The 25,743-nt window shown below is 34.9% G+C and overlaps 2 pseudogenes; both read left to right on the top strand.

The window, feature by feature from the left end:
- The first annotated feature begins 636 nt into the window (after window positions 1-636).
- Window positions 637-1,710, top strand: LOC144251561 (akirin-1 pseudogene; annotated as a pseudogene).
- Window positions 1,711-3,896: 2,186 nt separating this feature from the next.
- Window positions 3,897-25,743, top strand: part of LOC144251560 (kinetochore protein NDC80 homolog) — a 36,201-nt pseudogene continuing 14,354 nt past the window's right edge.

Genomic DNA, 25,743 nt, shown 5'->3' with positions numbered 1-25,743 from the left:
GAAATTTCAGCTCATTGTATCCAGTTAAGGCTTCCATAAAGGAGAGAGGTAAGATAGACATATGACCTTGAACAAATGGCATTTATACTGAGTGCTCAATATTGTTTAAAAGGTGACTACATTATAGTGAAATAAATGTATTAAAACTAGTAAAAGTAAAATGAGTTAAATGAAAATTTTTAAGAAAAAAGGATATAGGCTGATGAGACCTTTGAATAAACAAATAAGACAGAGGAGATGAGTTTACATTCTTGTGACTGCAAGAATAAGAATAATCAAGAGCTCTGTTCAAATCCAACCAACAAAAGAGACTCTAGGACATCCCAGCAAGATGGAACCCTGTCCCACTCACAGTCTCCTGGGCAATGGAACCTCCTTTATATGCTAATTGTATCATTATAAGACATGTTGAATGCAAATGAAATAAACAGAAACTCACAGAGAAGTCTGTGGGTTAGCCAGCTCCTCTCTGGAGACAGATCAGGAGAGGAAAGTGGGAGGGTGACATGGAGGATGAGATCATGGTATAAAGTACTGGGCTTGAGGGCTCAGACATTCCTCAAGTCCTGCAGATGAAACTGTCATACTGTGCTCTAAATATGGTAATTGTGGGCTTGGCTTGCGAGCCCGGCTGAGGAGCCGGAGCTTGGGCCGCAGCAGCCGCCGCGTCCGCCCCTGGTCCCTGGCCCCTCAGCGTCATGGCGTGCGGGGCGACGCTGAAGCGGCCCATGGAGTTCGAGGCGGCGCTGCTAAGCCCCGGTTCCCCTAAGCGGGGGCGCTGCGCCCCTCTGCCCGGCCCCACTCCGGGCCTCAGGCCCCCTGACGCGGAGCCGCCGCCGACTCTCCAGCAGCCCGCCCCGCCCGGCAGCGAGTGGCGCCTTCCAACTCCGGAGCAAATTTTTCAGAACATAAAGCAAGAATATAGTCGTTATCAGAGGTGGAGACATTTAGAAGTTGTTCTCAATCAGAGTGAAGCTTGTACTTCAGAAAGCCAGCCTCACTCCTCAGCACTCACAGCACCTAGCTCTCCAGGTTCCTCCTGGATGAAGAAGGACCAGCCCACCTTTACCCTTCGACAAGTTGGAATAATATGTGAGAGGCTTTTAAAAGACTATGAAGATAAAATTCGGGAGGAGTATGAGCAAATCCTCAACACCAAACTAGCAGAACAGTATGAATCTTTTGTGAAATTCACACATGATCAGATTATGCGGCGATATGGGACAAGACCAACAAGCTATGTATCCTGAAGCTTTCTTGCATTATCTGGGTACCAGGTTTGACCTCAAGAGATGGCTGCTGTACACTTTTTGCAACTGGTTTGATATCACATTTCAGCTCCAAAACTTTGCATCCTGAGAACACTTAAACGTTTCTGCAGGTCCATTTTATACAACTTGAAAGACCTTAAAACTTTCTGGTTGCCACAAGCATATCTTTCTTTTCTGCTCATCCAATAAACAGCTGTGCCCTACTGTGATAGATTTTCCAAACAAAAATACCTGGAGCAGCAGTTTAGCAAAATATGCCTTCAGTGGCACTCAACAAATGGAGTTTCCCCAAGCACAGTTCTGTAAGAAGTGTGTGTGAGAGTGTGTGTATGTGTGTGTATGTATATTTTAAGTTATTATTTGTATTGTGCAAATTTTTTTTTTGATCTTGGGGATTCTGGCTGTGAATTTGATGCACGACAATTATGGTTAAAAACATTTGCTTGGTCTATCGAAGATCTGGATTCTTGGTCTATCGAAGATTCTGGAGCAGAAGCATTGGGGTTTGCTCGGGAGCATAGTATAGGTGAGCAAGGGACTGGGCCAGGCCCCAGCAGCACTGCTACTTGGGAGGAACCACTTCACCTTTGTATTAGTTATTAAAAATACAATTCAGATTCTTTGGTCAGGTTCCCCCAAATTCTTCTGAGGTGTCCATGTTCAACTGCTTGAGCTTTGTTTTGGCAACCCCCTACCCGAAGTTGCTTATAGGCTGTTCTTCACCTTGTTTCCAAGGCTGCAGAGCAGAAAATAGCCTCTGTTTTGAGGAGGTGGAGTTAAGTATACATTTATTTTTTACTGTGACTTGTTCAGGACCACATTTTACAAAATGCCTTGTTTCCTTTATTGTTTCTGGAAAGGAAAGTTCTATTAAAATTGTTTTAGTTTGAACATAGAATAGTTTTTTTAATTATGGCTTATTTTGAAAATTTTTGAGTTTAATTCAAATGTATGCCAATACCTTCCAAAGTAAGGTAATATTCAGAGACAGTTGTTCTGATCAGATGGCTTAGAGAAATTTTTGGAATATTCACATTCGAAGATTCCTTATTAATGAATGTCTGACTTAAATCTAACCAAAAACTGCAACATTATTCTTTGTACATTTTCATTATATAGTGTTAACAAGCTTAGTAGCAAATTATGTGAATGAAGGTGAAGATCTGCTTAATGGAGATATTAAGCCAAGATATTTAAAAGGTGAAGTTGACATTTCACAACATAATTAAATAGAGTATCACTAACAGCATAAAATTTACCATGAAAACATTTGGTTTATAAAATGTTTAATTTACCAGCAGGTTGCAAGAAAATGTCTATTATAAAGAAAGGGACAATATAGTTTATGACTAAGTATTGCCACTTAGATTTGAAGATGGGTACCTTGTTTTGAAATGCAAACATTCCATTCTCTCAACTTACAACTCTAAAGAAGGCAAAAAAAATCCAGATTTTTAACATTCCTTTCTTAACTGGCCTTTCCTCTTCTCATGCCTTCAGAGAATAAATCTGCAGAGGTTTTTTTTATTTTATTTTTTCCTGTTGTTGTTGTTAAATTCATAAAATCATTGCATTACTTGTTTAAAATATAAAAATCTATTTTGGACATAAGCCTTCTCATTTTATGCTACTTTGTTTTCCAAGTTAACTAAATCACAGTATTAGATGGAATGAATGAGGCCTTTTTAATTTTTTTTTTCTTTCCCACCTGAAAGGAAAACATACAACTCTGCTTGTTTCTTTAGTTTCTCACTGAAGATATGCTCATGGCTCCTTAATAAAAACATGACATCAAGTTTCCATTTCACATAATTCCTTTTGCTTAGTGAATAAAGTCATAATAAGTATGTCAGAATGAAAACAGGAATAAAGTTCTTTTGAGCTGATGGAAATGCCAATGCAGCTTTTTTATAAGTGGAAATACTGACTGTCATCAAAACGGATTGGGTGGCTCCAACAGAGCCTATATTACATCTGATTCACTGATCCCTTTAAAATTCTTGCCCCCAAACTTGGGTGCAACACAAAACCTTCCTGAGACCTGCCAGTTCTTTTGTCAGTTTGCAAAACAAAATACAATGTAAAAATAAACTTTTTTGGGGGAGTATGAAATAGCATTTATGTTTGGACAAATCTCTCCCTTTTGGTTATCTTACCCACCTGTTATATCTAGTTTCTTTAGCTAGTAACTATCTGTCATTTGTCATTGAGTTATCGAAGTAAGAACATTTATAGTTCTCTTAGATTTCTCTAAAGAAACAATTTGGGTGAAAAGTCAATAATAGATGTATTTTGTGTATCCATCAGCACTCCAAGTACTTATGAGATAATTAAAATTGGTAAGGAGTCATTGGTTTTATACCCTAAGTGGGGAAATAAATCCAAGATTAATGTCAAAAAGAGTTGTATTCACTACATGTTAAATACAAAATTTCATGGTTAAAAAATGTACTCTTTGTAAAATGGAAGATACTCCAAATGCAACTCCCCCCCCACCATAATTTTGTAAATGGGTATGTACAGTATTTTTAAAGAGTGCCTTTTTTTTAACTGACATTAACACACTGAAACTTTACCGGGTTATAGGATGGGGCTGTTCATCTGGAAGTAGAACTACTTGTAACAATGGCCTGCAAGATAGCTTGTATCCCCCTTTCACCAATCAATTTTCTGGCTCAGATCATAGGTTAAGTTGTTTAGAATAGCCTAGGAATACTGTGGGAAGCACTGAGAAAGCTTCAGAAATATTTCAGGCAATGCTGAATCTTAGGGCAACTTGCAAAAACTTGGAGACAAGTGTCGAAATGTTTTTGGACAGAAAAAATGAAAACAGTGTCTTGGAATGATGACCTAAGTTAAAATATGGTTTGAAATTGTGAATGAAAATATGGAGACTCACAACACACCAAATTTCTTTATGGCTTCCTGTGCCCTTCATATGAACTTCCTGATACAAAGTTTGAAGAAGAGGTTCCAAAAATCTTTAAAAACCTTGGGTATGAACATTATATTTCTTAGTCTGGGGAAATTATTGGAACCTAAAAACCAAATTCAATAAATTTAATATTTGAGTTAGAAAAGTTACATGTTTTAAAATGATTATTGTGAACAGTACATATAGAATGAATAGAAGAGGAATTATACTGTGGATATATTAGTCTGTTTTGTGTTTGTACTGTATAACAAATACTGAAACAAAGTAACTTATAAAGAACAGGCATTTATTTAGCTTATGGTCTAGGGGGTTAGAAAACCCAAAAGCATGGTATCAGCATCTGCTCTGCACCTTGTGAGGGCTGGATCAAGACATGGAAGAGGGTATCACATGGCAAAACAATACAAATGTGTCAGAGAGATCTGACTTTTATATTAAAGCCACTCCTTCAATAATATTCCTCTAGATGGATTAATCCATTCATGTGGGCTCTGTAAGTCACCTCCCAAAAGTGCCACCTCTGAGTATCATTAACATCTGACTTTATGGATTAAGTTTCCAATCCATAAATTCTGGGAGATGAACATTCACACCATAGCAGTAAGTTAGTACAGAACTACATGTGATAGAGCATGAAGCCCTAAACTGCCGAAGTGATGGGGTAGAAAGTACAGGCTGGTTACCACAGGTTTTTATTTAATAAATATTTTATTTAGTTGTAGTTGAACACAATACATTTAGTTTAATTTATTTTTATGTAGTGCTGAGAATCGAATCCAGCACCTTGTACATGCTAAGCGAGTGCTCTTCTGCTGAGCCATAACCTCAGCCCTGGTTACCACAGATTTTATGGAAACAAAAACAACATCATTGAGGTCTAATGGAGTGAATATGAATTTGGAAATGGCTAAATAGAGTAAGCACAGTGTTGGTTTTGGGGATGAGTAGTTCTTACAGGTGGTTTATTGAATTTAGGGAAACAAAAGATCTTTTGATAGGACTCCAACATATTGATTATAAATCAAATTCCACATGTTAAGGGTTTGTAGATACAAATTAATCTGCAGAGAAGAAACCAAAAATACACAAAATCATTTTGAGAGTTAGATGACTAGCACAGAAACACAACAAAATATTTTCTAAACAAGTTAAAATAATAGAATATGGGGAATTTTAAAAACATAACTTCTTGCTTAATTTGCCCATTATTTTTACCATATTAATATGAGATTTTTTTCTCCCCCTGCAGGTATCCTTTTGCACTATCCAAAAGTTCCATGTACACAGTGGGAGCCCCTCATACCTGGCCTCACATTGTAGCAGCCTTGGTTTGGCTAATAGACTGCATCAAGGTATTTGGTTTCACCTTTTAAATGTACACATAGGAAAGTTTGGGCTTTTTCTCTAAAAGGTACTCCTATTTCTCTCCCAGTCTTGCTTTTGCCACTTATCTCAAGTCTGCTTCAAAGTTTTCATTTTTCAAAGTACATTTAAGTTCCTGAGACTATCAACATATGTCATGAGAGGTGAGGGAGATAAAGTTCATGTTGGCAAAGAAGCTGGGACTACAAGTTCTCCCCACTATACCCAGCTATTACTTTAATTTCCCTTTTTAGGGTTCCTCCATACAGACAATTGTCAATATTAAACAAATCAAAACCTCACACACGCTAGGCAAGCACTCTGCAACCAATCTATACTCCCAGCCGCATTGTTTTTAATAGTTGGCAACATAACAAGCAAAAAAAAAAAGGTAAATAATATTTTCACATTTGCATTTTGTGCTATTTTATTTGTTTTTGTTGTTGTCATTTGTTTTAACTGTGTTATGGATCAATTCCAGGTGATTGTTAGGTAAACTGTCTATCATTGAGCTATATCCAACCCAAGATTGCCATTGTCTAGTTAAAAAATAATTAATTTAGGGCTGAAAGTATAGCTCAGTGGTAGACCACTTGCCTAGCATACATGAGACCCTTGCTTCCATCCCTAGCACTACAAAAAAAAAAATAACAACATATAAAGAAATTAGCCCCTGTCTATATTATGCCCTGGTTTTTCCTTTTGATTTTATGTACCATGTTTTGACTATTCTGAATTATGAATTTTCATCTAGTCTAATGTAGTCTCTTCCTTTTGTAGCTTCTGAGTTTCCTGTCCTACTTAGCAATATAATTTTTAAAACCAGTATGGCCCCCTGACATTTTCTTGGTCATCAAAAGCCCTTAAGTAAATGTAAGTAGGCAGTGGGTGGATGGATTTTGACCCAAGAACCATGCTAGTACATGGAGCATCAGCAGTTGTCAAAAAAAAAAAAAAAAATATATATATATATATATATATATATATATATATATATATATATATATATATATATAAATCCAATACCAGAGTCCATTAATAAAGCACAAATTACTGAACTTTATATATAACATTTAGACATTTAACTTGTCTCACATACTCCATGGACATGGTAATCACCTCTGCATTCTTGCTATCAGATATCCCTATTAGCACTGGAATACTAACCTTATTCGCCTAAGCATCTTAGTATTTTGTTATGTGTTTGTGAGATAACACCTCCAGATGTACAGGAACTGCTATGACTGGTCAGAGAGAGACCTCTTTTTTGTACAGTCCTAGGATGTCCATCTAGGGCCTCACACATTCCAGGCAATCATTAGAGCACTGAGCTTCATTCTCAGCCCTTTTTATAACTTATTTTGAAACAGTCTTGATAAATTGCCCAGGCTGGACTCCAATTTGTGATCCTCCCACCTAGCCTCCTGAGTTGCTGGGATTACAGATACTGCATCCAGCTAGAAAAAGAGATCTCTTGAGATGCCTCCAAGCCTATTATTTAGGTTGGAATCCCCTCTTTCCTATCTTGCTTTTCTCAGTGTGATAAAATTGAACACTGCAACAACATATAATCCATGAGACACTATAGGTTTCTTGTTCTAATTGTCTTTCCCATTTAATCTTAGAAATTTTATTCACACCTGGGAAGGTCTCCTTTATTCCCTGGTGTTTTTTTGTTGGTTTGTTTTGTTTTTGTTTGTTTGTTTGTTAGTTTTAATTCCTCCAGTTATTTTTCCTAGTATTTTATGGCTTATTTGTGTTTTTCTTCATTTTTTTTGTTTTTTGGTGATTGTATTTTTTTTTTCTTCTTTTTTGAGACAAGGTCTCACTGTGTTGCCCAGTCTTATTTCAAAATCCAGAGCTCATTTGATCAGCCTTCCAGATAGCTAGACTCCAGGTGTATGCCGATGCACCCAGCTTTGTGTTGTTTGAAACATTTATACCTCTGAAATTTATTTTAGCTTAAGAAAGAGAAAGCATTTTTTTTAAATAACTCACTCATATATCTTAGTAACATTTACTGAATAACCAACCTATTGTTTCCCAACAATTTGGAACTGTTCTTAATGTATTCTTAGATCCGTTTTTCCTTTTCTCCTATCCCTGCAACATGGGCATTCCAATTGCTTTGTTTTCTAACATATTTTATATAGTAGAGGCAGGTTTTTTTTTGCTTTTCACAAGTTATCTAGCTATTCTCAGATCCTCACTTTTAAAGCCATTTTGCTTTTGCTCCCCATTGACATCACATTGAATTCATAGATATATTGGGGGGAGAGGATTTCTATCTTGACAATATTCAGCATCATCATGTGGAAAAGTAGTCAATCTCTTTTTTCCTATCTCTTTTGCTCCTTCAGTTTTATTATTTAGTTTTAATGTATTAAGATAGAGATAATGTTTTTCATGTTGAAGTTCATCTGCTTTAATCAGGAATGGGTAAAGGGTGTTGTATGCTTTTGCAGGATCTATTGAGAGTATGCTTTTCCTCTTGACCTGATTTCCTAATAGCCTCTGTTTGATCATTGTTTATTATTCTTTTGCTACACTCCCAAATTGCTTGTTAATATTTCATAAAGTTTGGTTTCTCCTTTCATTCTCTCTATGCCTCCTTTCAGAGCTTGGCACATAATCAGTTTGAGTGGCAGTAGTTTAAAAAGTCCCCCATCTCCTCTACTGATGACCATGAATAGGAGGGTTGTATGTGCCCCTAGAGTTCCCTGGTAGCCTTTGTTTAATGATCAAGGGGGCAGAGCCTGACTTATCTCATATTCCTCTGCATGCTTTCTGCCTGAAGTTTCACAATCTTGAGAAGTGGTAGTATTTTGCAAAAATGTAATCTTTAGCTGAAAAAAAAATGCCTCAAGTGTATTTGCTGTACTGGAGACTGAACTTGAACTTAGGAAAATTTCTATTAAACAATAAAATGTTATGTGTTAGCACTGGGTCACATCCCAGCTGTTTTATTTTTTTATTTTGAGATAGGGTCTCACTAAGTTGCCTATGCTGGCCTTGGATTTCATAATTATTCTCCTTTATCCTCCCAAATTGCTGAGATTGCAGGTGTGTACCATCATGCCTAGCTATATTCCTTTTTATCTCTGTACAATTTTAAGTTCCAACTATTTCAACCAAGTCTTCTCATTTTAAAACTCTCAATCCTTGCAGTTGAGGCTTCTATAGTTCCTGGAGAATCTGTCTATCTCTGTGTATGGCTCTCCTTGAACCTTGCAGAGTAGTAACAGTTTTCACAAGGACATTTGACATTAAACTTCTATTGTTTTCTTGGGCTCTGTCATACATGTCTCTCAGACTTCATTAAACCATACTGTCACCTTAGGCCCTGTGAATGAAAGACAAGGCAAAAAATGAATTGATAGAGCTCCCTGCATCCACCCTAGACATACAGAAAGTCTTCAGTGCCTTGAGATTAGGGAAAGGGTAGAAGGACAGGCAACTCTGGGCTAAGAACAATGTCTTTCCAAAATCCTGTATATAAGTCCCAGGAAAAGAAAATTTCCCACCAAAAACCACTTTCATTTATTACTTTCAAATTTCAATAACTTTAGTATTTCTGAAATTTTATTTTGTAAAATTCAATTTAAAGTTCATATTTATACATGAGATTTACCAAAATTGAACTCAGAAGAAATAATTATTAGTTCATCTTTTCTATGGCAGTTCTGATTTGAATTCTTAGAGTTACATTAAATTGTGTAAATTCTCAATAGATTAATAGCTGTGTAAGGGTCACATGTTTTTCTCTATGGAGAAGAACTAAATATGGAGCACTTTTTTCCAAAATTTTAAGGGATTTTTTTTTTTACTAAAATTTTAAGGATCATGTTTTAAGATTCAATATAACATCCCAGGAAAACAAACTTTCAGTCATACAATTAAAAGCTTCTAAAAATGACACTAAAAAACAAATTTCAGGGGCGAGGGTGGCGAATTAATGGTAGGACACTTGTATAGTATATATGAGGCACTGGGTTTTATACCTGGCACCACAGAAAAAATAAAACGAAAGGTATTGTGTCCACCTACAAAAAAAAAACTATTAAAAAATTGAGCCAGGATCATTGGAACACACCTGTAATTTCAGCAGCTCAAGAGGCTCAGGCAGGAGGATCACAAGTTTGATGCCTGCCTTAGGAACTCCATGAGGCCATAAGTAACTTCATGGGATCCTATCTTAAAAAAAAATAAAAAAGGACTAGGAATATAGTTTCATGGTAAAGAGCCTCTGGATTCAATCCCTAGAACCACCCTACCCTAAAAATTGACAAACATGAAAGCCATGTTTTTCACATCTAGACAATCAACTTACTATGCTGTTTATTTGCTAACTAGATACAAACTGCCATGAAAGAAAGCTCACCTTTATTTGATGATGTACAGCCATGGGGAGAAGAAACTGAAGATGGAATTATGCATAATAAGATAAGATGTTTTATGTTATATAAGATTTCTTTTCCTCCTCTTATAGAATGAAAATATTAATGATATTTTAATGTAGTTGTTAATACAAAGGATAACAAATTGAATCTTAGAATATTACACATAGGTTCTTTATTTTGTTCTGACTTTTTAGTTTAGGCATATTGTCACTTAGAGTTACCATGCATTTTTTTATAGAACTATATACTTTTTTTTATACAACTATATATTTTACTGAAACCTAAGCTGTGTGACAAGCCTCCCCTCCTCCATTTCCTAAAATATGCCAATCTATATATCCAAATGGAATAAATACTAGATCCAAGGAATAACTTTTAAATGTTGAGATTATGCACTTGTGTTCCCAGCATACATAAAAGATCAATTACCACACGGGCCCCTGGAAGAAAAGCTTTCTATCTCTAATTTTAACCTTCAATCTTTGGAGCCTTTATCACCAAAAGAGAGTGAAAATAATTCCATTCTCATCTTTTATTACCGCCTGGTCAATAGTTCAGAGATATATCAACTGATGTGGTATTACTGCCCGCTTTTTGAGCAAGAATATGCATGTCCTTTAGTACATCAGCAGTGATCCCAGCTGGAACTGCTTCTTGAAAGCCTTTGATCTTACCCTAGAGAGAGTTCTCCCACATTGCAACATATGTTCTCAGCTACATTTAGTTGTACCTCAGTTTCACCCAAATATAATTACCACCTATTAACTGTTAAATTTCTTGACATTCATCCAAAAGGTTTAAACCATTAAAAGTTATTCTTTCCATCAGAGCTATTATTTCAAATGATTAAATACGGAGAAACACTTTGGAATCTATAAAGTGCTATTTTTAATTATAAAGAGTTTTCACTGTATTAAATTCACCAGATTCTGATCCTCAGCTTTGTGGGTCTGTAAACTCATTTTTTTTTTAATCTGTAAGATTAAAATTGAATAAGCTTAGGGAAACTTATTCACTATTACTAAAAATCACAAGAGACTGATTTGAAGTCGAATGAAAATATATTATTTTATCATCAGTGGTAAGTCTGTCCAGTTATAGGAATACTTGTACTATCTATTTAAGGTACTCCGTCCATAGCAACCAAGTAATGAGAAAATTGCTTGTAAGCAAAGAATTAGCACAAAGGGAATTGCTTTGCTTTCTAATAAAAATACTCATTCTCAGGAACCAAAATACCCGATGATAACAAAATAGAGTGTTACTTTCTCTTGGATAAATATTAAAAATTTTGATGCTCTACTGTTTAGATCTCTACTTACCAGGCTGTTTTTGAGCTGGAAGTTGCAATGTGATTATAGCAAGTTTCCTTGTTTTTTGAGCTTGAAATTCTGAAGATATTTTAAAATAGGAAATACATATTTATACTTCTTATTTATACCTGGCCAGTCATGACATGAAATGTAAAAAAACATTCCCTTATGTTCTGCTGTTGATGTACATTCCTGAAGAGTAACCAGGTCAATTTCAGCTTTACCATATGGGAAAGGAAGCAAGATAAATGACACACTTTTTTTAAGAGAGGAATGTTCCTAGTAATCTAATACTACATTTAGATGTAGCATGCTGAGAATGTATAGCATATAGGTTTCTGTCTCTTAATCGTACACATTTATATAACTACTCAGTGTTTCTGACATTTTTTATTCAAAATAAATTTTTATTTAGAAATGTGGAACAAACTAACAGAATTATGACTTTATTTTTAAAATCTGCTTTACCCAACCAGTTATTTTTGGACTACACCATAAAATGCTATGAGAGTTTCATGAATGGTGCTGACAGCTTTGAAGAGATGAATGAAGAGTTGCAGTCAAAGCTGAGTAAGTATTCTCATATCCAGTGTGTTTGTCTTCAGTCATTTACCTCTGCTCTTGGTATGGTAGTTTATTTTGCCATATCTAATATTCATAAGAGCTCTGTACTTTAAATGCATACAGATGCCTGCAGATTTTTTCTTTGGTAGAGAAAAGTAGTAGTGGAGTACAGAATACTGGTGTTGATGTCAGTCCTAAAGTTTCTTAGTGACTGTGCACTCAACAAAAATCTTCATCACTCTGACAAAGCTTTGCAGGATTAGATGGCAGTATAATACCAAACACAACCAGCAGCATTGAAAGTAATTAATAAATGTTATTTCTCTAAACAGAGAGAATGTCCTTGCTTTACTATTTGAAAACTTAATTAGTCAAAAGACCTAAAGTCTCATTTTAAATTCGTAGAAAGTTAACAGATCATTGTATTTCTAAATAAAAAATATTTTTGTATTCAGTATAATCTGGTGACAGCCCAATATATTTACTGGCTAACTCTAAAATGATCCAGGGACATTATATTTTATTGTTCCTTAAGTTAGAATTACCATGTATACAAAATGTCAGAGAAAGGTAAAATAGATTAAGATATATGAAGCTGTTCCTTCAAAAACAATCGAGTCAATCAAAACAGGATAATATCACCTCGCCACTCATGGCATGAAATTTAAAAAAAAAAAAAACATTCCCTGATGTTATGCTGCAGATGTACATTCCTTAAGAGTAACCAGGTCAATTTTAGCTTTACCACATGAGAAAGAAAGCAAGATAAATAACACTTTTTTTTTTAAGAGAGGAAAGTTCCTAGTAATCTAATACAGAATGCATCTAGTGAGATATTTTATGTTTCTCTATATAATTAAGCATATAAATTAATTCATTCATTTACCCATTCAAATTTTTGTTGTATATCTAGTATGTGTTAGGCATCATTTAGACACTGGGGATACAGTAATAAATACGAGATTAAAAGAATTCTTGCCCCTATAAACTTACATTCTAATAGAAAGAGAAGTAATAAATAAACAACTATAAATCAAGTGGTGATTAATGCTATGGAGAAAAATTCAAGTTAGGGTATGGGGAATAGAAAGTATAGTGCAGGGCTGGGATTGTGGTAGAGCACTTGTGTAGCATATGTGAGGTACTGGGTGCGATCCTCAGCACCCACATAAAAGTAAATAAAATAAAGATATTGTGTTCATCTACAACTTGTCCACTGGACCTACCCAGAGGCTGAAGCAGGAGGATTATACGTGTAAGGCCAGCCTGGGAAAAACTTTGTGATTTGACCAGAGAGATAGAAGGCAAAAAATATTGTGGCCTGAGTCTTATGAAGTTTTTTGGGTTTTGTCTCCAGAGGATTTATATAATGTAGATGCTTCCAAGCTGGAATAATTAGCATCGAAAAACAAAGCATTGAATGAACAGATTGCAATATTGGAACAAGAGAGAGAAAAAGAGCCGGTTAGTAAATGTGTTTATGTACTTCCTTGAGAGCTCTTATAGATTCTTGGTCTCCTTAGAGAATACTGGCTGTTTTTATAAAAAGTTTTTTGAATGAGCTAACAAAGTAAGCTTCTTAAAAGTTAAATATTACATAGAATAAATTCCCATTGAAAACATGTTTGATATCTATGGAGTTTCCCCCCCCCTTGGGATCTATCAATCTTTGACTAACAGTGTTCAGAATATGATGAAAGGTTTCTACCTTTTTACATAAGACCAGAAATAGCTTTTGAACAAAGTCCTCATGGTATATATCTCCAAGGAACAATATTAACAAAAAGCCCTGAGTTTTATAATTACTATAAAAAGGAATAGTGATATATCTGATTACATATAATCCTAAGTGTTTTCTAAAGACTAAATTAGAATACTGATATTTTAATTTGATTTTGTGTATTACTAACGAAGCACCCAGGCTGTTGTATAAAATAAACAATTTTAAATGATTGTTTTGTTTTTTTTTTTCCTCTTTGGCCCTTGTGGGGATTTTTTGTTTTGTTTTTTTCTATTCTAAACTGACTTATTGAAAAGTCCATGTCTTTATATAGGTAATAATAATATAGTGCTTTTTCATTTGATTCCTCCTAAAATGAAAGGGAATGCTGATTAAACTTTCTCTAAGATGAATTTAATAACATTGTTTTCTTTTAAAATAAAGTATGGAATGATTATTGATGAGAATAACTAATTTAATATTATTTTCTCTTAAAGAACCGTCTAGATTCATTAAGGAATTTGAAAACTTCCTTACAAGCAGATGTTCAGAAATATCAGGCATACATGAGCAATTTGGAGTCTCATTCAGCCATTCTGGACCAGAAATTAAATGATCTCGATGAAGAAATTGCTAGAGTAGGTAAGCACAGCAAATGCTGAAAGAAATCATTCAGATGTGTATTGTCCAATATATGCCAAGACCTTTGTTATCTATATCTATTTTGTTTCTATGGTAAATTTTTATAGCTGGTTACCAATTTTCCAATGCCTTTTCTGTTTTCTGAAGCTGCTGTAACAAATTACTGCAAACTTGGTAGTTTAAAACAATAAAAACTTACTCAGTCTATAGTAGTTACTGAGGTTGTATGTTCAAAAACCAATAGCACCACCCTCCCCCCAAGGACTTAGTGTGAATCTGTTCCTTGCCTCCTCTAGCTTTTAGTATTGGACAGTGTTCCCAAGCTTGTATAAACATCACTACATTCTCTGATTCTCTGCCTTCATCTTTATATTGCCTTCCATGTGTGTCATTTTTTTTTAAGATGATGAGATGGAGTTGCCAGATTACCTAGGCTGGCCTTAAACTTGCTATCCTCCTACCTAAGCCTCTCAAGGAACTGGGATTAAATGCTTGTGCCACTATGTTCAGTTCTCTTCTGTGTGAAGTCTCCCTCTGCTTTGATGTCACAAGGATGCTTGTGATATTTAGAGCCCACATAAATAATCCAGAGCTATCTGCTTGTCCCAGTATTCTTAATCAGATCTGCAAAAATCCTTTTCCAAATAAAGTAATGTGTACAAGTTCCAGAGATTAGGACTTCATATATTTGTGTCACCATCATTCAACCTCCTCCACTTTTTTAAGCACAAGCTCTCGAAAGTCAACAGGGACCTACCCTAAGAACTCATGCTGCCTGATATGTGTGTGTGTGTGTGTGTGTGTGTGTGTTATTCTATATTTTTTCGATTCTGCTTTGTAATTAATAAGCCAGACTCTTGATCTCTGCCTGTTTCAGTGTGTTCTGTCTTACTCTCCATTGCTACAAACAAAAGCAGCTCAGCAGCTAAATCTGAAAATATGCAAATACTACAATTCTCAAGAAGAAAAAGCACAACTAAAGAAACCTTGTTTGTATCCTGAGTCTCCCTATCTTTGTTTTCATAAACACATATCCATCTTAATTGTGAAGTTGGCAAATAGTGTGGCACAGGTATTTGATAGCATCTAGAAGGAGAGCAAAGGAAGGTATCTACAAATCACAAAACTGTTGGGCTACAGTTTAAAAGTAAATACATGAAAAATTATCCATTACTTTCTCAGAAATTGGCCTTCTTGTATTTTATTTTAGGACTTTATAAGTTGAGTCTGTACCATGCAGAAATTATATAGTTAATCCTCAGGAATTTTGATTTAACTCAGTCTATGGAGTATTGATCATCTGTCAAGTCAAGGCTTGTAATTATCCCAAGAATTTGCTAAATCAGTTTTTTTCCAAATGACTGTGATTATGTATGTTTAATTTGCTCTATACAAACTAAACTAGTCACTATCCTTTGTTTGTTCTCCATCATGACAAGGAACCATAACTAATTTATTATTCTAATAATGTTTGTAATGTAATTAAGTCAATAATTTCTAACATTAATACAGAGTCTGTTCCTTATTAGCATATAATTAAGAGAATTGTCATATTTCCTACTTATGAAAACTTTTTCCCAAAAGTTGCAAACTGAATAGATAAGAGAGTAATACTTCAACTATCATTTGTCATTTCAAAGTGGTTTAGTTTGAGAGCTTAATTTTTTAACAATTAACCTAAGATGTCTTAATTCTTGGGAGTATTTTAACTTTCTTGATTATTTAAAGCCATTTGCAGCCAAGAATGTAAAAGAAATATTTAAACTCTAAACATATTTTTGAACAGGCATTTGTGATGAATACATAAAGTTTTACCTAAATCAACATTAATTTATTTTAAGTTCAGATGAGGAGCTTCCCAAATATTGGGCTTGGGCTACAGATAGGTTATAATAAAGTTGAGCCAGATATGGGGTACACACCTGTAATCCCATCAGCTCAGGAGGCTGAGGCAGGAAAATCACAAGTTCAAAGCTAGCTTTAGCAACTTAGCACAGCCCTGCAACTTAGCAAGAACTTAGCAAGACCCTGTCTTAAAAAAAAAAAAAAAAAAGAAAGAAAGAAAGAAAAAGAACTGGGGATATGAGTAAGTGGTTAAACAACTCTGGGTTTAATTCCTGGTACCAAAAAAAAAAAAATGACATATTGGTCCTCTCAGCACTCAAGATGATGTTCTTTACCCAGTTAGTCAACTCCTTCCCTTTATCCCAACCTGTTATAAAAATATTATCATATCTGTGTAAGGCATGAGTGATAGGATGTTGGAAAATACTGATTTATTTAAATAAAAACTTTATCTTTTAAAATATATTTTAGATATTCATGGACTATTTATTTATTTATTTATATGCAGTGCTGAGAATCAAGCCCAGTGCCTCACACAGGGTAGGCTAAGCAAGCGCGCTACCACTAAGCCAGAACCCTAGCCCTAAAAACTTTATTTTAATGAAATAAAGTTTTTATATTTGTGGATATGGTTTTTCTGGCTATTTGAAGAGTCATCTATTGGGCCTGGAGTTGTGGCTCTGTGATAGAGTGCTTGCCTAGCATGTGTGAGGTACTGGGTCTGATTCTCAACACTGCATACAAATAAATAAAAAATAAAGGTACACTAAAAACTAGATATTTTAAAAAATAAAAAAATAAAGTTTAATTTAAAAAAATCATATATTAAAAGCATTTAAATGAATATTAACAGAAACAGACTATCCCTCTTAAGTACAAATATTCTTAATTGTAATTATTATGTATTAGGTTACAGTTTTTTCATATACTACTTTCTGAAAACAATAGTAAGACAACAGAGAAATAAGATACTAACAGAACTTTAACTGTATTATTTCTAAGAATATTATTATCAAAGTGAGACCTAAATTAGCCAAAAGAAGAAGAAATATGTATATACACAACTTGGATAGGTAGACATCAGTCCTGTTAAATAATGGCATCAGTTTTCTTTTAGGAATTGAAGAATTTAAAAGTTTTTTTTTTTTCCAATTCAGAACTAGAATGTGAAACAATAAGACAGGAGAATGCACGTCTACTGAATGTTGTTGATAACCAGAAGTACTCAGTTGCAGACATAGAATAAATCATGAAAAAAATGATTTGCAGCAAACCATTAATAAATTAACCAAGGATCTGGAAGCTGAACAACAGCAGTTATGGAATGAAGAGTTAAAGTATGCCAGAGGCAAAGAGGGGGTAAGTCGTACCATTTTTGGTGGCAACTCATCAGAGTTGACCTTTTTAAAGGTCTGTTCCAATTAAGAAGAACTTGGAGGTAGACTAAATTGGCTAAAGAGGTAAAATTGTCTAACATTGACATTTAGCATGACTAAAATACTCATTACTTTTATGTCAATTCAGTAACACTTTCTCACAGTCATATTTAAGGTATACTGTATTTTATAACAGTGAACAAAGAAATAAACAAAAAAATCTCTCTTAAAACCATGAAATAATTTGTATAAATCCCATCTGTAGAGGGATACAATTCTGTAACAGCCACCATGTGCCACTTACTCTGCTGGGCATAGGGGAAATAAAGATAAAAATGTAAAGACTCTTCCATCAAGAAACATCTGACCTAGCCCAGCATAGTTGCAAATGCTCATAACCCCAGCCTCTCAGAAGGCTGAGGCAGAGATAACAAAAGTTTGAGTCCAGCCTCAGCAACTTAGCAAGACAGTGTTCCAAAACAGAAAATAAAGATGCCTGGCCATGTAGGTCAGTGGTAGGGTTCCCCTGGGCTCAATCCCCAGTACAGTACTACCCAAAAGGAAGAAAGGATTCTCCTTATATTTTCTATTGTGAGATCAAATTCTAATAGATATTTGCACAAGGTGCTAAGGAAGCATATAGTATAACTAACCCAGATTTAGTGTGCATGATGTGGGGAAATGGATGAGAAGGTTTTTAGAAAAGGCTTCCTTTAAGAGATAACATTTCAAATTGAATTAGGAAATATAAGAAAGAATTAACATGGCAACTCTTTTTTGCATGAATTAGCAAAAAAAGGAATATATGGGAAAGCTCAGACTAAGCAGCCTAATGTACAAGCTTTTCTTGTAGTTTAAAAGACCAAACTTTTCTTGTAGTTTATAAGACCTGAAAACTCTCAGAGTTTCATAGTTTTAAAAATTATAAAGAAGTATAATTACCTCTTCAGAAAAGTGTTATTTTTGGTAATGTGAAAAATGTGTTGGAAGGGAGCAAAACAGTTAAATAAGGATCTGTATCAGTAATCTAGGAAGAAATTACAAGCTAAATTTAGGTAATGCTAATAGGGATTCTAAGAAGTGAGTGGATTCTAGCTACTTAGGAGGTACAGTAAATGAGATAGTTGAAGGAGAAGAGGAACAGCCATGTCTCTAGCTTGCACAGTTGGATGAGTAATAGTACCACTCACTTGCGAATAGAAGAGAAATAAGAAATAAGTCAGGAATGGGGATAGATGTAATGTTTATATGCGGCATCCAGGGCATAATAAATTATTGTATATATGGGTTTAGACTTCAGCATAAAATAACCAAATTACTTAGCCTAAGCTTAATTTTATAGATAATACTTTAATATTTTAGCCAACATTGTTGATAAAGTAGACTTTCTGGCCATATGAATTTTTAGGTAATGAAAAGTTACTCTTATTTTTGTAGGCAGTCTTCATTATTCCTGCCATACTTAATTTTCATGCATTCTTTACTCTTGCTTATAGCCTATTAGTTCCAGTTATCTTTTTTTTTTAATAAAAAAAGGGTTTAAAGGGCTTTTTTTATTTAATGGAGAAAAATAGAGAGTAGAGAGTTTCAGACTTACATTTTTGCTTTAAAGTTTTTCATTCTTTGATTTTCATTTATAATGTTTGCTTATTGGTAGATTTAGTTTGAAAATCTAAACCTTAATGAGAAAAATTTAGCATTTGATTTTTGTTCCAAAATAATGATTTTTTTTATCTTATAACCTCTAGTACTTTCCTTATTACAGTTTTTTTTAAAAAAAATTTAGTTATATTTGAATGCAATATCTTTATTTTGTTTGTTTATTTTTATGTGGTGATAAATATTGAATCCAATGCCTCATATGTGTGAGGCAAGTGCTACACCAGTGGGCTACAACCCCAGCCAGTATTTATTACACATTTATCACATGAGAAAAAGTTGTTAAAGCACAGCAGCTTAGTTTTCCCTAAGGGGGAAATACTAGTTTTTATTCCTGGTCAGATTTATAAACTGCATTATAGACATAATCAGAGAGAATTTGGGTTTTTTGTTTTTGTTTTTGTTTTGTTTTATTGTTTGCAGTGGTGAGGTTCAAACCCAGTGCCTCTCAAGGGCTTTATCACTGAGCTACATCCTCAGTCTGCAGATAGTTTCTTGAACATTCAGATTTTAACTGATTTATGGAAAGTGTGAATTTTACACACCGACATATATGAATCTCAATATGAAATGGACAGTTCAATATTAACAAAGCTTTACCTCGTTCCTTTACCCTGTTTTACATAATTTTGCTCTTTCCTTAGCCATCTGTTTTCTTTCTTCTTCCTGACATTGCTAGGTAAACTCTCCACTTGTGCATCAAGGAGAAAAAGGGGAATTTATAGGAAATAGGTGTTGGAGTTGTAGCTCAGTGATAGAATGCTTACCATACTTGAGGCTGTGGGTTCAATCCCAACAAAGAGAAGGAAAGGGAGATGGCCTCTGGTGGTCAAAGTCTTCAAACCTAGCCTAGAATTTCATAAACCTCGGGTTTAGCCCTGGATTTGCCACTACCCACCTATGTGACCCTGTCATGTCATCTAACCTCCCATAGTCTCCATTTGCTTCTTCAGGAAATTAAACATGGTTAGACTTAATCAGTGTATCTGAAATTAATTACTTCACTACACCTTATTTCACCAGCACTGTATAATAAAGTGAAATCTAAGTTTAATAAACTACAATTAGTATTTGGATGATTAGGCTGAATGGAGAAAAAAAATGAGGAAGTGGGAAAGCAGTAGACTGGGGATGAGCCATAGCAAGGCCATGGACAGTGCAAACAAAACTTAGAGAATTGGGTTCCTCAGAATTAGTTAAGAGAGATATTAAGGATGGTGGCAGTACACAAAAGATCAGTATGAACATTTCATTCATTTATCATCCTACCCCAGGACTAATTTTTGTTTCACATCTCAACTCTGGTATTAGCCTTCTGGAGTTCTTTGTTGAGATGGACATTGTACTAAATCTATATTCATCAGGAAAGAGTGTAATAAATTTTTGCTGTTGGAATTGATGAGGGAAAGAGAAACTAGAGACACATGTGTCACACATATGCTTTCCGTACAGTTTGAAGAAAAGAACAGAAGAAACTACTCCCAGCATCATTTAGCATAAAGACAAATAGAACTACATACTTTAATGATTCCAAGAGAGCTAGTATATTATAGTAAAGGAATAGAAATTATTTCCTAATTTATTATTAGAAAAATCTTAATATACAAGTAGTATTGCTTTGAGATCTAATGCTTTTTTTGAAATTAAAAATTATTTGCCATTGCATTTCTTTACTCAAAATTTATGAATATATAATAGTTATCAAAAACTAAGTACATATTAAATGGAGAAAGCACTATAAATATAAGTTTCCTAGAATCCGCCATTTATTTATTCAATCAAATAGTAAGCATCTACTATATGTCAAGCATTGTTGTAGATACAGTAGAGACAGCTGTTTTCATGGTGATTACATTTCAGCAGTTAAAACGAGCGATTTTTTTTGTCAGTTAGTGATGATTGCTATAGAAAAAAAGAAAAGTGAGGTTTGAGAAAAAACATTGGGGCTACATTAGAAGGGAAAACTTTCTGATAACATAATTTAAACAAAGCCCCATTGGAAAGAAGGAGAACAGGAAATGTGACATACGTTACTAAAATATTTTTATCGATACAGTTAAGATAGAATTTTGAAACTTAAATAATTAAATTTCACTTATTTTATTTTTTATTTTTTTTTTTATTGTTGGTCGTTCAAAACATTACATAGTTCCTCATACATCATATTTCACAGTTTGATTCAAATGAGTTATGAACTCCCAATTTTATCCCGTATACAGAGTGCTGCATCACATCAGTTACCCTTCCATTGATTGACATATTGCCTTTCTAGTGTCTGATGTATTCTGCTGTCTATATTATTCTCTACTATCCCCCCTCCCCTCCCCTCCCCTCCCCTTTTCTCTCTCTACCCCTTCTACTGTAAATCACTTCTTCCATTTGAATTATCTTGTCTTACCCCTCCTTTCCTCTTATATGTCATTTTGTATAACCCTGAGGATCGCCTTCCATTTCCATGCGATTCCCCTTCTCGTTTCCTTTCCCTCCCACCTCTCAACCCTGTTAATGAAAATCTTCGTCTCAAGCTCTTCGTCCCTACCCTGTCCTTGTTTCCTCCCCTTATATCAGAGGAGTCATTTGGTATTTGTTTTTTAAAGATTGACTAGCTTCACTTAGCATAATCTGCTCTAATGCCATCCATTTCCCTCCAAATTCTATGATTTTGTCATTTTTAAATGCAGAGTAATACTCCATTGTGTATAAATGCCACATTTTTTTAATCCATTCATCTATTGAAGGGCATCTAGGCTGATTCCACAATCTTGCTATCGTGAATTGTGCTGCTATGAACATCGATGTAGCAGTGTCCCTGTAGCATGCTCTTATTAGGTCTTTAGGGAATAGACCGAGAAGGGGAATAGCTGGGTCAAATGGTGGTTCCATTCCCAGCTTTCCAAGAAATCTCCATACTGCTTTCCAAATTGGCTGCACCAATTTGCAGTCCCACCAGCAATGAACAAGAGTGCCCTTTTCCCCACATCCTCTCCAGCACTTATTGTTGTTTGACTTCCTAATGGCTGCCAATCTTACTGGAGTGAGATGGTATCTTAGGGTAGTTTTGATTTGCATTTCTCTGACTGCTAACGATGGTGAGCATTTTTTCATGTACTTATTGATTGATTGTATGTCCTCTTCTGAGAAGTGTCTGTTCAGGTCCTTTGCCCATTTATTGATTGGGTTACTTGTTGTCTTATTGTCTAATTTTTTGAGTTCTTTGTATATTCTGGTTATTAGGGCTCTATCTGAAGTGTGTGGAGTAAAGATTTGTTCCCAGGATGTAGGCTCCCTGTTTATCTCTCTTATTGTTTCTTTTGCTGAGAAAAAACTTTTTAGTTTGAGTAAGTCCCATTTGTTGATTCTAGTTGTTAACTCTTGCGCTATGGGTGTCCTATTGAGGAATTTGGAGCCTGCTCCCACAGTATGTAGATCATAACCAACTTTTTCTTCTATCAGATGCCGTGTCTCTGATTTAATATCAAGCTCCTTGATCCATTTTGAGTTAACTTTTGTGCAAGGCGAGAGATAGGGATTCAGATTCATTTTGATGCAAATGGATTTCCAGTTTTCCCAGCACCATTTGTTGAAGATGCTATCCTTCCTCCATTGCATGCTTTTAGCCCCTTTATCAAATATAAGATAGTTGTAGTTTTGTGGATTGGTTACTGTGTCCTCTATTCTATACCATTGGTCCACCCGCCTGTTTTGGTACCAGTACCATGCTGTTTTCGTTACTATTGCTCTGTAGTATAGTTTGAAGTCTGGTATCGCTATACCGCCTGATTCACACTTCCTGCTTAGTATAGTTTTTGCTATTCTGGGTCTTTTATTATTCCATATGAATTTCATGATTCTTTTATCTATTTCTACAAGAAATGCAGCTGGGATTTTGATTGGCATTGCATTGAACTTATAGAGAACTTTTGGTAATATCGCCATTTTGATGATGTTGGATCTGCCTATCCATGAGCAGGGTATATTTTTCCATCTTCTAAGGTCTTCTTCTATGTCTTTCTTTAGGGTTTTGTAATTTTCATTGTATAAATCTTTCACCTCTTTTGTTAGGTTGATTCCCAAGTATTTTATTTTTTGGGGGGATATTGTGAATGGAGTAGTTGTCCTCATTTCCGTTTCAGAGGATTTGTCGCTGATATACAGGAATGCCTTTGATTTATGCGTGTTGATTTTATATCCTGCCACTTTGCTGAATTCATTTATTAGCTCTAATAGCTTCTCTGTAGACCCTTTTGGGTCTGCTAGGTATAGAATCATATCATCTGCAAATAGTGATAATTTAAGTTCTTCTTTTCCAATTTTTATCCCTTTAATTTCTTTCGTCTGTCTAATTGCTCTTGCCAGTGTTTCGAGGACTATGTTGAACAGAAGTGGTGAGAGAGGGCATCCCTGTCTTGTACCAGATCTTAGAGGGAATGCCTTCAATTTTTCTCCATTCAGAATGATGCTGGCCTGTGGCTTATCATATATTGCTTTTACAATGTTGAGGTATGATCCTGTTATCCCTAATTTTTCTAGAGTTTTGAACATAAAGGGATGCTGTACTTTGTCGAATGCTTTTTCTGCGTCTATCGAGACTATCATATGGTTCTTATTTTTTAGTCTATTGATGTGGTGGATAACATTTATTGATTTCCGTATATTGAACCAGCCTTGCATCCCATGGATGAATCCTACTTGATCATGGTGTATAATTTTTTTGATATGTATTTGAATCCGGTTCGCCAGAATTTTATTGAGAATTTTTGCGTCAAGGTTCATTAGAGATATTGGTCTGTAGTTTTCTTTCTTTGAAGTGTCTTTGTCTGGTTTCGGAATCAGGGTGATGTTGGCCTCGTAGAATGAATTTGGAAGTTCTCCCTCTTTTTCTATTTCCTGAAATAGCTTGAAAAGTATTGGTGTTAGTTCCTCTTTAAAGGTTTTGTAAAACTCTGCTGTATACCCATCCGGTCCTGGGCTTTTCTTAGTTGGTAGTCTTTTGATGGTTTCTTCTATTTCTTCTATTGTTATTGGTCTGTTTAGGTTTTCTATATCCTCCTGGTTCAATCTGGGCAGATCGTAAGACTTAAGGAATTTATCTATGCCTTCACTATCTTCTATTTTATTGGAGTATAAGGCTTCAAAATAGTCTCTGATTATCTTCTGTATTTCTGAAGTGTCTGTTGTGATATTGCCTTTTTCATCCCGTATGCTAGTAATCTGGGTTCTCTCTCTTCTTCTCTTCGTTAGCATGGCTAAGGGTCTGTCAATTTTATTTATTTTTTCAAAGAACCAGCTTTTAGTTTTGTCAATTTTTTCAATTGTTTCTTTTGTTTCAATTTCATTAATTTCAGCTCTGATTTTGATTATTTCTTGCCTTCTACTTCTTTTGCTGTTGTTTTGCTCCTCTTTTTCTAGGATTTTGAGATGAAGTATGAGATCATTTATTTGTTGGTTTTTTCTTTTTTTGAGGAATGAACTCCAAGCAATGAATTTTCCTCTTAGGACTGCTTTCAATGTGTCCCATAGATTCCGATATGTTGTGTCCGTGTTTTCATTTAACTCTAGGAATTTTTTAATTTCCTCCTTGATGTCTTCAATAACCCATATGTCACTCAGCAACCTGTTGTTCATTCTCCAAGTGATGCTTCATTTTTCCTTTCTTCTTTTATCATTGATTTTCAGTTTCATTCCATTATGATCAGATAAGATGCATGGTATTATCTCTACCCCTTTATATTGTCTAAGAGTTGCCCTGTGACATAATATATGGTCTATTTTTGAAAAGGTTCCATGTGCTGCTGAAAAAAAAGTGTAACTACTTGATGTTGGGTGGTAAAGTCTATATATGTCAATTAAGTCTAGGTTATTAATTGTGTTGTTGAGTTCTATAGTTTCCTTGTTTAACTTTTGTTTGGAAGATCTGTCCAGTGGTGAGAGAGGTGTGTTGAAGTCTCCCATGATGATTGTATGGTGGTCTATCAGACTCTTGAACTTGAGAAGACTTTGCTTGATGAACACCGCTGCACCATTATTTGGGGCATATATATTTATGATTGTTATGTCTTGTTGGTTTATGGTTCCCTTGAGCAGTATGAAGTGTCCTTCTTTATCCCTTTTGATTAGCTTTGGCTTGAAATCTATTTTATTAGATATGAGTATGGACACGCCTGCTTGTTTCCGCTGTCCATATGAGTGGTATGATTTTTCCCAACCTTTCACCTTGAGTCTATGGATATCTTTTTCTATCAGATGCGTCTCCTGTAGACAGCATATTGTTGGGTCTTGTTTTGTGATCCATTCTACTAGCCTGTGTCTCTTAATTGGTGAGTTTAAGCCATTGACATTTAGGGTTATTATTGAGATATGGTTTGTACTTCTATCCATATTTGTTTGTTAATGTTACTAAACCTGATTTGTTATCCTCTTTGACTACTTTCCCCCCTTTACTGTCCTACCTCCCATTGTTGGTTTTCAATGTTATTTTCCATTTCCTCTTCCTGCAATGTTTTGCCAAGGATTTTTTGAAGAGATGGTTTTCTAGCTGCGAATTCTTTTAACTTTTGTTTATCATGGAAGGTTTTAATTTCATCTTCTAACCTGAAGCTTAATTTTGCCGGATACACGATTCTTGGTTGGAACCCATTTTCTTTCAGTGTTTGAAA

The sequence above is a fragment of the Urocitellus parryii genome, unplaced genomic scaffold (genome assembly GCF_045843805.1).
Source record: "Urocitellus parryii isolate mUroPar1 unplaced genomic scaffold, mUroPar1.hap1 Scaffold_107, whole genome shotgun sequence".
Lineage (NCBI taxonomy): Eukaryota > Metazoa > Chordata > Mammalia > Rodentia > Sciuridae > Urocitellus > Urocitellus parryii.
This window is presented reverse-complemented; position numbering and strand designations above follow the sequence as displayed.